Below are 16,134 nucleotides of genomic sequence, written 5' to 3'. Positions count from 1 at the left end.
GACAATAGCACTCTTATACGACTCATTTGGTTGACTCTGCTTTCAAGGTCGAAATCGACAGCCAGATGGAAACATCCAGCTTCCCATGCAGAGGAGTTAACACAACTTTTTTTTAATCAAACCAAACGCTCAGTTACCGTAATCATGTAAGCGAGGCCTGCTAACATTGCACAACAATCTCCATTATTTCAAAGTAAATAACTCCCGTTTCCAGTAAACTGAACGTTGTTATGATAGCAGGTGTCAGACTACCTTTCCACTCAGTCCAAATTAGGCCATCTTGTTTACAAGAGACATGCAATTGTATGTGTCTACAAATTAAGGAGTGATCTGCTGCTATTGTGCAATCCTCGCCATTCAGATAGACTTCTTTTCCCTCCCTCATTCACCTATATGTAAATGGTAATAACCAAGCTTCATGGACATAAGCGCTGCCTAAACATCCATATCTGCCTATAGCATAGTATTTCATGCAAACCTCAAACTTAAACAGGTTAAAAAATAACGTTATGATACTGTGAATAAGCCACCCACCTGAATTGGATCTCCAATGAGTGACCACTTCTAACCATTCTCATAGCGCGCCCTGTGCTCTGATTTGACAGTGAGAGAGTGATCGCACCATAGTTTATACTGCTAATCAATCTCAGCATACGCTACGAATACGCTTTGACGTTACGCGTCGCATCAAAGCTTACGTGTGATGTCATGTACGGCGCCCCGTATGCGAAACACGCGAATGTTTTTAATTGTTTAAAAACATATATTCATGTATTTAATAAACATACTAACAAAAGACTTAATCTAGGATAATTATGAAATCATTTTTAAAAACTTGTAAAAATCCTATATTACTTCTATATTGTATGAGAGGAGCTGCGTGGCCCTCCACCTGCTGCCCTAGACTCGACCACACCCAGACCCGGTTCATAAGCACGTGTGATCATCACCATTAGCACGCATATTGCTTTACCACACATGCTTTTACAACTAGTATGCATTTACCACGCATAATAAACGCATAATCTTAATAATATTTTTTTCTTGACGAACACGCGCTCTAATGGCTGTGGCTTACGTCCTTCAAATTAGGTTCTAGGTATACGTGTGACCAAGTCTGATAAGATCGGAGGCCAAGGATAAACACCGTGGTGTCTGTGGCAGGAAATCTCATCGATCACAGAGAAAATATGCGCAGGGTAAAATGAAAGTAACAGGTATAATAAAAATAATGGAGGAAAACTACTAAAATGGTGGTTGAACGGAGTATGTAATCATCGTTTGGCGCCTCGACACTACATTTCAAATAAATATACATACAATATGTTTATTAATATATTACAAAAATATAGCACCGGATGAAACACACGACCCGGGAAAAGAAAGCGACAAATTTAATACCTAAAATCAGGAGAGGTTTGCTTGGCGAACTTGAAGAAAAAGAAAAGAAAGTGTACTTGCAAACAAACCTGAAAGTTTTACATACTGTCATAGAAATATAGCTCTAAAAATTGCTGCCGGAATCTGTCCCCCGGGACCTAATGAATAAAACGGACTTCTATTTTTTTTTTCCCTTTTCCACCGCGTACGAGTACCATACGCGTACGGTGCAATTTTTTATTTAAAAAAAATAAAAATTGACCCTAAAAATCCATGTACGACCCCCTGAGCAAGCCTATAGGGTCAGCATGTTTCTACCCTGCCCCCTTTCCTTATTTCTCAACTTTGTTTTACTGTTTTCTTGTGACTCGGTTCTACAGAGGCACAAGATGGCCGCCAACACTTCCTGGTTTCGAGTGTTAACAGACAGTTGACAGCCAATCAGCATGCAGCTCGCACTCGTAATTGAATGGATCTCCGTCCGCGTGTAGAACTCTGTCTCTAGATATCGCTATGATTTTACTTGTAATTTTCTCAGAAACTACTGAACGGATAGACACCATTTAACAAAAAGCACAATCTGCGAACCGAACTCTATCTCTCTGCCAAATTTGGTGTAATTCCATTCAGCTGTTCGGGCTGTAGCCCTGGCTAAAGGTCCCTATAAAAAATTGCATGGGGAAAACACGTTTTAGGACCCCCCTTTTTTCTCGGCCCCCACTTGACGAATCACCCCAAAACTTTTAGGGAAGGAGCGGAACCGAGCAGGCCATTTTCTTGGAGAAATTCATGAAGATTCGTCCACCGGCGCCAAAGTTATACCAAATAGAATGTTGTGGATCTCCTATGGAAAGTAGGTCCTAACTATAACTACCTACTGGCGATCGCCAATATATATGTTATGCCAAGTGTAATCAGGAACTCTTTTGATCAATTGACCAGAAAATTATATAATTGTGTTTACAAATTCTAAAATGCATTTATGCATAGTATTTGTAGTGCAATAATTTCGAATTGTTGTTTTTACTTATAATTGCTTTAATTTGTGCAATATGTGTATATAAAAACGACTATGCTTTCTAACATTGGACACAGGCGAATTTAGTCTGTTGTCGATGTTGGCAGGTCACATGACCTTTCTAGGAGGCGGGTAGCAGGCGGAGCTAAATGCACTTTAAAAACTACTGAATTCAGCTACTCCTTGCATGTGAACAAGGGCTGCAAAGCCCGAAACGCGCCATGGTTGGTTGTACCACGAAGATCTGCAATTAAAATGACCTGAAAGAAGTTTGTGGTCTGTCTCCTGCTTCGCCGGTCCTGGGATATTGGAGGTGGTAATGTGGAGTTCCAGTACATATATATATATATATATATATATATATATATATATATATATATATATATATATATATATATATATATATATATATATATATATATATATATATATATATATATATATATATATATATATATATATATATATATATATATATATATATATATATATATCTCAAAAGAAGGTCCTGAACCACTGAATCTCAAGCGGCACCAAGCAGGTACCGACCTCTTCCCCAGGAGTAGAGCGTTCAATAACGGGCCATTAAACACGATGAAGTGCAAGCAGTCATTGTTTATTTATATATATCAAGGCTCAGATCCCACCAGCAGCTGCTGAACTCTTAAGGTGGGTGCCTCCCATTACGTGAGAGTGAGACTCATGTTCCACATCAAAGTACCAACATTAATGGGACACTCACGGGGGTCACTTCCATCATACATTTATTTATGCATAAGTGTTTCAGCGATAAACCTTCCACAGTGCTCTAAATTCATGTTCATGTCGCATAACATTGAGTTCATTTAGATAATATACACACCCTTCTCATTGGTGAGTTTAAAACGATGGCAAATAAGAAAGGACTGCAAGGATTTTCAATCAATATCGGCCGCCATGTTGGAAAGGCAAAGTCTTAAAACTCAAATGGCCCAATAGAACATTCTACCTCAATGGGTGAGTATTCCATCATTGTACTTACGTTCGTAGCATGCCACATTGCGTGCCAGTCACTTCTTCTAATTCCGCCCATCATGGGCTTCTGCAATGTTTTCTTGCGCTGTACACCCCTTGCCTTTCTGTGAGTTGGTAAGCCAGGATAAATCCGCAGGCAGCAGTCAAATTACCAAAATCCCTAGGTTAGGATAACCCATGACCTCGCTTGACGGAGCTTCCTTAAGCGACGGTTCAGGCAGCTTGCAAATAAATCACGGCTCAGATCCCACCAGAAGCTGCCGAACTCTTAAGGCGGGAGCCTCCCATTACATGAGGGTAGGACTCACGATCCACATCAAAGCTCCAACATTAATGGGGCTCTCACGGGGTCACTTCAATCATACATTTATTTATGCATATGCGTTTCAGCGACTAGCCTTCCTCAGTGCTCTAAATGCATGTTCATGGAGTATAACATTGAGTTCATTTAAACAATATACACATCCTTCTCATTGGTAAGTTCAAAATGATGACAAGCAATAAAGGACTGCAAGGATTTTTAATCAATACTGCCAGCCATGTTGGAAAGGCAATGTCTTAATACGCATAGTTCATAATGAATTATCGACTTAAATGCCCCCGTGAGTGCCCCATTTCATGTTGGAGCTTTGAGATATATATATATATATATATATATATATATATATATATATATATACTAGCAGCCCGTCCCGACCTTGTCCGGGAGCAATCAGGCTTCAGGGCCCCCGCCCGCCCCAACATTGTCCGTGGGTCCCCCGGAGCCTTACCTCATCCGCCGCACCTCCCCGCGCTCCTGAGTTCACCGGTCCGCCGCTCCTCGCCGCTCCTCCCCTCTCCTCCCCGCCTGTCTGTCGCTCCTCTCCGCTCCTCCCAGCCTGTCCGCCGCTCCTCACCACTCCTCCCCACCTGTCCGCCGCTCCTCCCCGCGCTCATGTCCGCCGCTCCTCCTCGAGCTCCTGGACGTCGCTCCTCCCCGCGCTCCTGATGTCAGCACGCACGTCGCGGCCGACGCTACTTCCATGGGACTACTTTTATTTTTCTCGTACATTTTTTAAATAATGTATCTTTTTTTTATTTATATAGCCTATGTCCATCTGCACACCCTGACAATTTCAACGATGTAACGGGTGTGTGGATTGGCGCTGTGGTTCCCGAGTTTACCCGCCTCAAATGTTTAAAGTTCTTCCTTTATAATAGTAGTATAGATATAGATATAGATTTCCACGCCAGTATTCTTTGAAATCTTGCTTCCCCTTCCTCTGTTTTCTACCTCATTTAGTAGGAAATTTGTCTCTATTAGTTAAATAATCACTGCTAATGCCTGCTCCAGACTACAGCCATAAGTTTGAATCCTACCAAGGCCAACACATCCTTCCGAGGACAGTCAACTGAGAACCATCAAATCTGTGAAAAGAAGAACTCATTGATAACAGCACCTTAAAATGACAAAATGGTGGTATGGATAGCTAAATAAAAATAAGTTGTTATTATTTTCTCTCCCACAATCTCCTGTAAGGGTTTGAGCAGATTCTCCAAGGGCCCTCAACTCAGTGCCATATATAATAATGCTTTGGGAATGAGCGACTGTCACTACCAGTGTGCCCAAAATTCTTCAATGGGTGGCCCCATGCAGCCCAAAGACTAATGACGATCTCGATATCGATATGGGAGACTCGGGTGTACCATATCACATTCTGTGGAGGGGGCAATAATTTTGCACTACGCCACTGGCTTTCCTCTCAGTGTAATTGTGTTGTGGGCTAATCTCCCATCACTGCTCAGTGGTCTGAGAAGATTAGTCCTTCCTGCTCAGTTGCAGCAGGGGGGCGAGCAACAGCTGTGACTGCATGTTAGAGTCTGTGGTATGCAGTATAACCCCCACACACAGAAAAGTGACAGGAAAGAGCGGTAACACCTCTGCTGCTACAGACGGCCATTATGAAGATCACACAGTGCTATAGTGTACACCTGGACAGTTAATTTCGACTATGAAAATGTTTTCTTCGCCCCAATTGCTGCTGGAAATCAAAATGCCCGGGGAGATAATGGGACATAAATCTTCATACATTTAAACATGCGCACAGCTGCCTGAGGGGGACTAATTAATTAGGCCCAGGGCAGAACCAGTTAATTATAATCTGGGTTAATTGAACTATGTGGCGGGGACGATCATGCCTCAGAGTTGACTTCATTTGATGGCAAGAAAAGGCAAACTATGCAGCATAATGCATCGCATTTTGTGATAGTATTACTTCGTTATTACAATTCTTAACACTGTCTGCGCGTCGGTTTTACTTCATTAATAAAAGTTTAACACCCTGATATAGCAATATTTAAGAGAAAGGTGACCAGTCAAACTTTGTGAGGGGCCTTCCATTGCACTGCAACTTGTAACCACACTTTTAGTCACTGCTGATCGGTGTGAGCTACAAACAAAACATTCTTTTTGTTAAAATCTTCAGATTATGCAGCAGTTGATGGATAATGTGGCATATGTGGCAAACGACACGAAAATAGAATGAGTGCAGTGACCATGATTATAAGCAGTTGCACAGGAAGACTCTCCTCAGACCCCCCAAAACGCGAAAAGAGGTGTGCAGAGGGAGGCCTAGCTATGAACCTTACCCAAGTTTTGGAAAAAGAACAGCGAAGCACGTCTTTTCCTAGAAGCAAAACTCATGTGCTCTACTCCCATTCTTGTAGTGTGGGGTCAGGTAAGAGCAATGAGTACAGGATCTACAAATCATTAACGTGACCTACACATTTCTTCTTGCGCCATGAGTACTGCATACATTCAAGCGGAGCTCCCGGTCTCTGCAGGAACCAACAACATGTCATTAATAATTACGGCGCAGAGGCATAGCAGAGGCACAGCACTGATGTCAACACGCACGTCGCGGCCGGCGCTACTTCCCTGGGACTACTTTTTTTTTCCTCGTAAATTTTTTAAATAACGTATATTTTTTAAATTTATATAGCCTATGTCCATCTGCACACCCTGACAATTTCAACGATGTATCGGATGTGTGGATTGGCGCAGTGGTTCCCGAGTTTACCCGCCTCAAAGGTTCAAAGTTCTTCCTTTATAATAGTAGTATAGATATATATATACATATATATATATATATAGAGAGATATATATATAGTTTGGTGTTTTATATAGAGCGGACATGACCCTAGTAGCGTATCAGAGTGCTTTACGTTTACATATCTTTCCACTTAGAACAACACGAACGCCATGCAGTTTCAGTAAACCTAATCAGTATACATCAAGTTACTAGAAACAGAAATGCCACAAAGTCATAAATTAATTGTACATTGAAATGTGAGAGAAACTTTTGTGCTTAACATTCATATTTACAAGTCCTAACTGATGTTTTTGGTCGATGTGTGGTAGTGTCTGCATTGAACAAGAAGGTCCTCTGATAATGTCAAGTCTGCTGGAGTTATGGAATATGCTCATAAAAAAGGATTTGGCTGCATTTTTAAAAGCAGCGATGGCCAAGATTTTTCTAATGTTAGGGGGAGAGAGTTCCAAATTATTGGTGCTGCGACAGAGAAACTCAGTTAAATGCAGAGCAGCTCCTTTATATGGATTATCCTACAACACCACAACACTCTGAATCTGCACCCCTCAAATGTCTGTTTCCATAGCAGAGTTTCTAGGCATAAGATTAGCACAGTACCATACACGCCAGGCTAAAATGTGAATATGCCTTTAGCCATTTTTGCAGCAAAGTCTTCAGCGTAAGATTACAACAGTGCCATCTGCACAGAACTGAAAAAATACAAAAACCTTATACCCCTCCAGGCACAGTATTACAGCATTGTATTGGTAAAATACCATCCAAGCCAAACCAGAATGAATAAAAGCAACCCCTGAAACATGTGTTTTGCTCTAGCTAGAGCTCATCAAAGAGGTATAGCTTTGTCCAGACACAAGGTAGCACACAGAATAGGTCAAGGCTGTACCCTTTCAGTCTTGGAGTGCTGCATACATTAAGTTAAATAGTAAGCAGGAAACCCTGGTTAGTGCCCAAGTTTAGGTGTAGAGCAGCTCCTTTATATGGAGCACCCTACAATGCCACTGACACTCGGAGTCTGCTCACCTCAAATGTCTGTTTTTAAGCACAGGATTAGCACAGTGTTCTCTCTCTCTCTCTCATATCGAATGGAAAGCTTCACAAAACCTCCGGCAAGCAGCCAAGCAACGCCGGCGAAGAAGGAGACAGACCACAGGCTCAGGTACGATAATTTATTTCACACAACAGAAAGCAGCTACGCGTTTCAGGCTACAAGAGCCCTTGTTCACACTGCAAGTGTCAATAAAGTTTGTCGCTTTTTTATATGCATAGTAGTGCTCACCCTAATTAGTGACATCAACAAGCACATGATCATAAAAAGTGAAAACATACTTAATTTTCTTTTTCACTTATTTTTTTCTTTCCGAATAATTCCATATATATAATACATGTATATTCTATATAAATACTTTATCTCAGTAAATGGATTTGCATAAAATCTGATAAAGAGGCATTACATCTATTTGTGTATATTTGATGTTATCAAAGGAATATCTCACTGTCATTCTATCTGTATAAATACATTCAATGAAAAAAAGATAACTCATTTGTACACATCTTATTAACGTTGGTATTTTTGTACGAAGGTTAAAATGTAATTTATGCAAAATGTATTATATTATCAAATTAGTGCAAAACTAGCAAAGCAGCAACCGATTTTTAAAGTGCAGAAAACTGTGCAAATTCTGTGCAAAGAAGAAGCATTTGTAAAGTGCAAAAAACTGTCAGATTCAAGAAACTACATATATATATATATGGTGAGCATTTCAAACTCGCAAAACCACTGAAAGTTAAACTGTTTTTTTAAGTGAAAAGAAATAAATGTGTGTGTGTGTTTATATATATCAGTGGTTTTGCGAGTTTGAACCTCAAACACAATTCACTTTTAAACAGCGTTTTTTCTGTGAATTTTGCAATGCTCACCATATATGTATATATATATATATATTCACTGAAAAAACCATAGGTTTCACACCAGTTATAGTTAGCTGAACAGTTTACTCATACAAAACCATTGAAATTCCCACGTTATAGTTAGTCATTTGCGAGTCAGGCCCTGTGCGAGGGACTCTCTGATTACTTCCTTGAAAAAATAAACAAACTCTGTATCTCCTTCCCTAAAGGGCTAGTCTCCCTGCCTCCCTCCACAAGTCCCCCAGCTTCTCCGTCCTTCCTCTCCTTCAATAAACTCACCCGGGATGATGCTATTAGGTTACTTACCCAATGCAAATCTGGCGCTCCCTCTGACCCTGTCCCTGCTAAACTCATGGGAGAGCTGGCTCCCTCGTTAGCCTGCTCCTTCCTCTCCATCTGGAACGCCTCCCTTCACCATGGCTTTTTCCCTACCACTTGGAAGGAGGCCTTGGTGATTCCCATCCTAAAAAAGGCTGAGGCTGATCCCACTGTTTTCGCCAACTACCGCCCCATTTCCCTTCTCCCCAAACCCGCAAAAGTCCTGGAAAAAGCCGTGCAGTTGCAACTCACGGAGTATTTGGAAAGCAACTCTCTACTACACGACTCACAATCCGGATTTCGGGCGGGATTCAGCACAGAGACGGCATTGCTGGAAGTATCGGAAACAATTCGGGAATGCGTGGACAGGGCGAGGAGGCCATGCTGGTCCTCCTCGACCTGTCCGCTGCATTTGATACGGTCTCCCACCTCATCCTCCTTGACCGACTCAAACAGATAGGCATTGGCGGCACTGCCTTTAGCTGGATCGAGTCCTTCCTTTCAGGAAGAAGTCAGAGGGTATTGTTGCGGCCTTTTAAATCGGAGGATAAACCCTTGTCATGCGGTGTGCCACAGGGCTCTGCCCTCAGCCCTCTATTTTTTAACATCTATCTTTGGCCGACGTTGTGGAGTCCTACGGAGTCAGGGTGGTCTCCTATGCTGACGATACTCAGCTGATGTTCTCCTTCAGAGACCACTCGGACTCCGCGTTCACCAACTTCCGCCAGTGTCTCAACAACATCAGTGTCTGGATGACTGATAACCACCTTAGACTCAATGCAGACAAGACAGAGGTGCTGTTTTTTAACCAGAAAAATCCCATCCCTTCCTCTTGGTGGTGGCCCACGGCACTCGATCCCGCTCCCTCTGCTCGTAACCTGGGATTTCAGTTTGACGACTCCCTCTCATGCAAAACTCAGGTCAATAAAGTGACCTCTGCCTGCTTCCTGAAGTTGCGCATGATCAAAAAGATACTTCCCTATCTCCCTCTGGATTCCCGCCGTACAGTTACCCATGCCCTCATCACGTCTCACCTGGACTATGCTAACAGCCTTTATGCTGGTGCCCCCCAATATCTGATAGACCGGCTTCAGATTGTCCAGAATGCTGCGGCCAGATTGATTGGTAATATTCCCTACCGTAAATCAGTCTCCGCTTATCGTAAGGAACTTCACTGGCTACCGGTGGCCAGTCGTATCCAGTTCAAGATCCTTACCCTTGCCTACCGAGCCATCAACGACCTCGGACCCAACTACCTGAAAAAACGTGTCTCAATATCCCGTTCCATCAGATCCTTGAGATCCAATGACCTCCGCCTTCTGATCTCTCCCCGTTTCAGACTCTCTAGAATGGGTGGCAGAGGGTTCAGTGTTATCGCGGCAAAATTGTGGAACGCTCTGCCAATCGATCTTAGATTCTGTCCCTCTGAACCCATCTTCCGGGCCAGACTCAAAACTTGGCTCTTTTCTGGATTCTGATTTTTATTCTGCTGTTTTCCCTCCATGCTCCTCTCTTCTCCCCTGGAGGTTCAGGTTCTAGCGCCGGGACACCCCCTCGGGGGTAGCTGTGCGCTCTACAAACTACATAAATAAATAAATAAATAAATAAATAAATAAATGTCATCAGTGATGTCATCAGTGATGTCACTGACCATGTCATGAATGATGTAATGTGTGACATCATCAGCAGTGGATTGCGGGCGCGCGAGTTATAGTGAGTCCAACTAACTATAACGTGGGAATTTCAATGGTTTTGTATGAGTAAACTGTTCAGCTAACTATAACTGGTGTGAAACCCATGGTTTTTTCAGTGAATCTCAAAGGTTTTTTAAAAGCTAATTCCTAACTTTAACGATTGTGAAACCTATGGTTATTTTTGTGACTTTCAAAGGTTTTTTAAAAGGTAATTCCTAACTATAATGTTTGTGAAACCTATGGTTTTTTCAGTGAATTTCATAGTTTTTTTAAAAGCTAATTCATTTGTATATCGACTTTGTAACCTACGATTATTTTTTTTTGTTAGCTGTTTTTTAAAACAATTAATTATATATATATTTTTTAAAAACATTTGTTAAATGTATGTATTTTTTTTTTACATTTTTACCCGGTGCGATCTGGGTGCGCGCACCGGTAAGCTCTCCCGAGAGCGCACCGACAGTGCTATTTCTCCGTTCGTATAAAAAAAATATGTATGAAAAGTAAATAATAATGGAAGACATTTAGTACCATACTTATAAAAGCAGTATTTTTGATTTAAGAAATGAAAATGATTTTGCATTTTCGTAAAGCTATCGAAACGTCACTTAGGCGCGCCGCGTAAGCGCCCTCGGAAGCGCCTACGTTCGCGCCGCGTATGCGCCCCCGGAAGCGCCTATGTTCGCGCCTCGTAACCGCCCCCGGAAGCGCTTCGGTGCGCGCAGCGTGAGCGCGTCAAGTAATGTGACCTTGAAATAACTCTTTTCATTGGTTGCTAACAGTTTTTTTACAAAGAATGAAATCCCCACCCATTTCCTTCACTTCTTCTTTCACTTTTGTGACTGCAAGACCTTTCTTTTTGCTGTCGGATCTTTGTGGGATTAATATCTTGGATTACCATGGCTGCCAGACCATCCAGCAGTGAAGATGACTCAAATTAATTTCTTGATGAAGAGGTTCCTCAGCCGAAAATAAAAGAACACTTCGTATGCAAGTTTATTTCCATTCCAAATGACCAAAAAAAAGTAAATGCTCCAAAGGTGGAGTGCAGGATTTGTCACACTGTCCTGTCCCGGGGTGACCCCACCAAGAAATATTCTTTTGGAAACTCCACTATGATTCGCCATGTCGAGAGGAGGCACCCCCAGAACTTTGCCCGGGAGAGTGTCAGGGCTCTGGCACGAGAGGTTCCCAGTGATGGGGCCTCTACTTCAACCGGAGGAGCAACTACTTCAGTGAGGGGGCGATCGCAAAAACTGATTCCTAACATTCAGCCTGCTTTTAATAAAGGCGTTATTAAATGCAGAGACTGTGATCAGCTACTTTGCTATGGGGAACAAAGTGTTCTGCTCATGGTTCGAGCATTGGAGAACCATCGCTGCCGTTCCCAGCCCTAAATTTGTTTTTGTTTTTTGCTCCTGTTGAGCAGTTTCCCATTCCCTGTTTTTGTTTTTGTTCTAGAAAAGGAAAAAAGAAGAAAAAAAAGTTCTTTTCAGAACTACCTCCAATTCTCATCAAAGAGCTGTGTTCTTAAAAAAATGAAAAAGAGTAAGTGAAGTGGAGTGCATTGATAAAGGAGAGGAGAATGAATAAGAAAGCACAGAAAGGGACGAGAGAAGTGAGGTGAAGTAGGGGGACTGAAAGAAGGTGAGTGTGGGGAAGGAGAGTGAGGAGAAGGAGGAGTGAACATGGGGAATGTGGATATGCGAAGAAAATGTAGTAAAGGAACGGGGGTGTGGAAGGGTAAGAAAAGAGCAGTGATGTTTTGGAAAGAGTGGAGATACAGACTGGATAAAGACAAGTAAGTGTGGGACCAGGTAAGTAAGGCAGTGAAAAAACAGAGAAAGTGAAAGAAAAAATAAGAGTAGAAGACTAAAGTCCTAATTTTTGCACCTGCCTCACAGCAGGCGTAACACTGACGCAGGTCCTTTCACATGGGACTTGCCCCATGTGAAAGGATGCATTGCTGGAGTTGTGTCACTAGCGGACTACGCAGGAGCACTATTTTTGTGAAAGGCTATGTGTGGTGTAAAGTGTTGTGGTGGTGGAGTGGGTGTGTGATTAAAAATACCATGCTAGTGGGCCTCAACAATTTATTCTGCTCCTAGTTTGGTATGTTAAAATGGGGTAACACTGTGTGACCACAGAACACTGATCTAGCCCAAATTCAAGGTTAGATAACAGTGTTACCCCATTTTAACATACCAAACTAGGAGCAGAATAAATTGTTGAGGCCCACTAGCACGGTATTTTTAATCACACACCCACTCCACCACCACAACACTTTACACCACACATAGCCTTTCACAAAAATAGTGCTCCTGCGTAGTCCGCTAGTCGCAGCACGCCCCTTTTCGTAGAGAACTGGGATGGCCCCAATGATGAAGCATGTCACCGTGGGGAAACCCCGGTGAGTGAGGGGACTCTAGAAAGAAATTTTTATTTCTCATTTTGGTACAGACTGACAAAATTTGGCAGTAACCATACACACAAACTAGGTCTCTGAACCCTTCATAGTGGGTTCCTGATTTTCTGATATAGACTGGAGGCCGACCTAGTTTGGCTTAACCTCCTTCTTCCCCCTATTTCCTGTTTAGAATAGTGATTGCCATGCACAAGCAAGGAAAGTTGGACAGGTGAGTGGTATAGAGTTCATGTGAACTCATGTATCTATATGTCCAGTTGCGGGGTGGGGACATGGATTAACAGTGTAATACTGGGGCCAGAAAGCGCCATGGCATATGTGTATTGCATGACTATTGACTGATCTATTAGCGTAGTGCTTGAATACAGGTCAATCAGTGTAAGTCGTCAGCGCCTATGAGCACGCGCTGCAGAAACTGTAGATGCCCATTAAGCGTACTATTTGAAATCCCATGCGCGCCAGTAGCTAATATTCGCCGTCTATCTGCAAATACTAACATGGCATTGATGCAGAGACTCCAGCAGTGATTTGATGCAACATGGGAACATTTATATACACATGTGTAGGCCTATACATATATATATATATATATATATATATATATATATATATATATATATATATATATATAAAAGCATGGGCGAAATTTGCGAATTCGCGATCAACGAATTTGCCGATTTTTTTATTTTTGCGCGTTCGCGGGGCGCTTTGCGTGTTCGCGGGTCGATTTGGGTGTTCGCGGGGCACTTTGCGTGTTCGCTGGATTTTTTTTGTGCGAGACCGCGATGCACCCTCTGGTTCATCACTGCCACCCTGTCATTTTTTGTGCGTGTCTGCCCTCTGTACCACTCGTTTTTGTGCCTTTCTGCCCTCTGCCCCACTCGTGTTTGTGCCCTTTTGTCCTCTGCCCCACTCGTTTTTGTGCTCTTCTGCCCTCTGCCCAACTCGTTTTTGTGGTCTTCTGCCCTCTGCCCCACTCGTTTTTGTGCCATGTTGCCCATTCCGCCCAACTCGTTTTTGTGCCATTCTGCCCTCTGCCCCACTTGTTGTTGTGCCCTTCTGCCCTCTGCCCCACTCGTTTTTGTGCCATTCTGCCCTCTGCCCCACTCGTTGTTGTGCCCTTTCTGCCCTCTGCCCCACTCGTTTTTGTGCCATTCTGCCCTCTGCCCCACTCTTTTTTGTGCCCTTCTTCCCTCTGCCCCACTTGTTGTTGTGCCATTCTGCCCTCTGTCCCACTCGTGTTTGTGCCCTTCTGCCCTCTGCCCACTTGTTTTTGTGCCATTCTGCCCTCTGCCCCACTCGTTGTTGTGCCCTTCTGCCCTCTGCCCCATTCGTTTTCGTGCCATTCTGCCCTCTGCCCCACTCCGTGTTTGTGCCCTTCTGCCCTCTGCCCCACTCGTTTTTGTGCCATTCTGCTCTCTGCCCCACTCATTGTCGTGCCCTTCTGCCCTCTGCCCCACTCGGTTTTGTGCCATTCTGCCCTCTGCCCCACTCGTTGTTGTGCTCTTTTGCCCTCTGCCCCACTCGTTGTTGTGCCATTCTGCCCTATGCCCCACTCGTGTTTGTGCCATTCTGCCCTCTGCCCCACTCGTTGTTGTGCTCTTCTGGCCTCTGCCCCACTCATTTTTGTGCCATTCTGCCCTCTGCCCCACTCGTTATTGTGCCCTTCTGCCCCACTCGTTTTTGTGCCCTTCTGCCCTCTGCCCCACTCGTTGTTGTGCCATTCTGCCCTGTGCCCCACTCGTTGTTGTGCCCTTCTGCCCTCTGCCCCACTCGTTGTTGTGCCATTCTGCCCTCTGCCCCACTCATGTTTGTGCCCTTCTGCCCTCTGCCCCACTCATTGTTGTGCCCTTCTGCCCTCTGCCCCACTCGTTGTTGTGCCCTTCTGCCCTCTGCCCCACTCGTTTATTTGTCCCATTCTGCCCTCTGCCCCACTCGTTGTTGTGCCCTTCTGCCCTCTGCCCCACTATTTTGTGCCCTGCCCTCTGCCCCACTCGTTGTTGTGCCATTCTGCCCTCTGCCCCACTCATTGTTGTGCCCTTTTGCCCTCTGCCACACTCGTTGTTGTGCCCTTCTGCCCTCTGCTCAACTAGTTTTTTTGTCCCATTCTGCCCTCTGCCCCACTCGTTGTTGTGCCCTTCTGCCCTCTGCCCCACTCGTTTTTGTGCCCTTCTGCCCTCTGCTCCACTCATTGTTGTGCCATTCTGCCCTCTGCCCCACTCGTTGTTGTGCCCTTCTGCCCTCTGCCACACTTGTTGTTGTGCTTTTCAGCCCTCTGCCCCACTCCTTGCCTTTTATTTTAGAATGGCGCCGGCAAGCTGCCAGCGCCATTCTAAAATAGTTACTAAGTTAGCTTCATCAGGAAGCACTGATAGATAAAATGAAGCAGGTGCTCGAGTTGGAGCTCAAATTCAGTTAAACTCGAGCACCTGCTTCATTTTATCTATTAGTGCTTCCTGTTGAAGCTAACTTAGTAACTATTTTAGAATGGCGCTGGCAGCTTGCCGGCGCCATTCTAAAATAGTTACAAACACTAAACTTGAACTTTTGCGGAATTTTCGGCAAATTCGTGGGAATTCGCGGATCACCAATTTGCAGAAAATCTGCAAAATCCGCAAGCGGAACGGATTTTGCGCCCATGCTTAATATATATATATATATACACACACTCACATTTATTTATCTTTTCACTGAAAAAAACACACAGTTTAACTTTCAGTGGTGTTACGAATTTGAACCTCAAACCGAATTCACTTTTAAACAGTGTTTTTTCTGTGAATTTTGCAATGCTCACTATAACTCATGCATCTGCCCTGCTCACTACACTCTCTAGTCCATGCTATGTTATGTTAATGACATTTTTAAAGCGTATCGATTTCCCGGAGTGGTCCTGGCGCTAGCTAGATCAAACAATGGCCGAGAACGGAAGAACAGATTTTATTGGGAGTGTGTTCTTGGGAAAAGAGCCAAGTTTTTAAGCCCTTCCTGAAGGACAAAAGTTCTGTGGCATTTCTCAGGTGGAATGGCAAATCGCTCCAGGCTTTTGCTGCGCAATGAACAAAGCTTCTTCCATCCCATCAGGCTTTTTTTGTGCCTGACACTAGGACCAGCTTGGCCCCCATTGATCGCAATGTTCTTTCCGGGATATACCATTAGAATTGCCATTTTAAATAGTCTGGCCCTGTACCTTGGAGTGCTTTAAAAAACATGCACAGTGCCTTGAAACGTACTCAACTCCTTCCCGGGAGCCAGTGCAATTTTTGGATTTCCTTAGAAATCAAGGAG

This window comes from Lissotriton vulgaris, unplaced genomic scaffold (assembly GCF_964263255.1).
Source record: "Lissotriton vulgaris unplaced genomic scaffold, aLisVul1.2 SCAFFOLD_1337, whole genome shotgun sequence".
NCBI classification, from domain to species: Eukaryota; Metazoa; Chordata; class Amphibia; order Caudata; family Salamandridae; genus Lissotriton; species Lissotriton vulgaris.
Note: the sequence above shows the minus strand (reverse complement) of the source record.